A 2,068-nucleotide genomic window follows, 5' to 3' on the forward strand; every position below is an offset into this window, starting at 1 on the left:
GCAAGTAACCGTTTCCTGACACGACCTAAAGCAATTAAATCTAAGCCGTTCATCTAAAACAAATTACAGACAAGATCACGTGAAAGTCACAAGCAACTAATAAACCTAAGTAAAACGTGCTAAAGATAATCTACACAGAAGACATTTCTGCAGATCYTCTGTGAGACATCACAGAGGCTCTGCTGGATGAAACTTTGTAGAGCGCAGAGGAAATCTTCTAGAACCTCTGTGAGACACGACAAAGGTTCTGTTGTCTTTGACTTGTAGCATGGTCTTTTCAGAGGACAAGTTTCCAGAACCTCTGTGATGGATGACAGAGGTTCTGTCACTTGAATCTTGTATGATTGAGCTTCTTCTATTGATTGTCCTTTGTTGTCTTCTGTGATAGATCAGCTTCTGTCAGTACTTGTTGTTTTACTTTTTCTATACTTTTACATTCAAGGAATGAGAGCTAACAATCTCCCCCTAAGTATGAAAAAGTAAATTTTAAACTCTAGTTGCAAGTTCATGACTTAATTGAAAGGAAATTACAAGAGGTGATAAAACATCARCCTCTGAAATGAATTACTTGAAATGAATTACAAGGACTGGAATGAAAGAATTAYAAAACTTAAATGTCAAAAATTGTTTTACAAAGGAATAAGATTAAACTGCAGATTCTGGGAAGTCATCTGCCACATAAAGAAAATCTATTTTGATCAGCCTATAGACAGTGAAGACCCATTCTCTGAAGTTTATTTGCACTTTGATCGACTCCAGGATGCTTGCTACTTCTGCCTCCCTTAGATGACATCTTTCCACCTTTTTCACCGCACACTTAAAGATCCACTCTAGCGTCTCTGTTGAATATCGAGGAGCTTCTGTAGGGTCATAGAATCGCAGGATCTCATCTCTGTCCAAAAACACAAATCCAAACAAGGGTCTGTGTATAATGGTGTTGGGATGATGCCTGAGGATCCAGTTAGGCCGGCTCTGTGGAGGAGAAATTCATAGATCCTTCTGCATCAACCTTACTACTATTTCAAAATCCTTCTGGCTGTAGAATTTTACTTGGGCACGCATAACCTGTACCAGCCTTTCGAGGGACAAAGAATAGGTTGACCTCTTCTCCATGTAGACATTTAAGATCTTGTACATGTAGATAAGGTCGAACACACAGAGGTTGTGTAGATCTGCATCGGTGAAGGTATAAATATTTCCATCTTCTCTCCTTACCATATATTGTGCGTAGAGAACTTGCTTCGTCATCAGAGTTCTTGGAGTAATTGTCTTGAGACTTGTAATTGTGTACTCTGAGAAGACCTGCTCTCTGGGCCTGGTGAACCTTGTGAAGTGGTACTTGGCGATTGGTGAAGGTATTCCTGTAAGTTCTGGGTCATACGGGGGTTCTTTGTTGGCTACAGAGTACTTCCATATCAAAACCTCTTCTGGAGTAGTGACGGGCTCTGTGCGAGGTTTGTAAATTGGAATTTTGTTCATCGACTCAAAAATCTTAGAGACCCGTCCTTCCGTGGTTGTCTCTGTTGGTATCCTGGGTTTTTCTTCCTCTTCTTCTAGGATTGGAATCTGGGTAGACCCCTCTGCAAGGATTGGCTTGACCGTTTCTTGCAGAGCGTCAAACGTACATGTGGACATTGTCTGCTGTTGAACTGGTGGGATTTGAACTTGTGGGAATGCAGAAGATGTGGCCTCACCTTCTCTGTAATGCATGGGCACTTTGCGCTTCTTTTCCTGAGCCTCTGCCAAGGATATCTTCAAAGCTTTTATGATCTCGGGGTCTTCACCAGCATGCTTTTCTTCATCAAAAGGCTCTGGAGTCTCTGTAGTTGATGAAGACCCTTTCTTTGAGGACTCTGCAGCTATGGCTTTGCCTTTGCCTGTAGGCTCTGCAGCCTTCTTCTTTTCTCTGTAGGCAGCTGTAGGTTCCCCAATCTTTATGCCTTTGGCAGGTGCTCTGGTTGTCTTCTTTTTGAGCTTTGGGGCTGGGGCCTTCTTTTTCATCTCCTGCTTCTTCTCCCCCTCATGACGATCATCATCATCGGCATGATCGTCATGGTTTGGTTTGGCA

The sequence above is a fragment of the Cynara cardunculus genome (genome assembly GCF_001531365.2).
Source record: "Cynara cardunculus var. scolymus isolate 2C chromosome LG 2, CcrdV1, whole genome shotgun sequence".
NCBI lineage: Eukaryota > Viridiplantae > Streptophyta > Magnoliopsida > Asterales > Asteraceae > Cynara > Cynara cardunculus.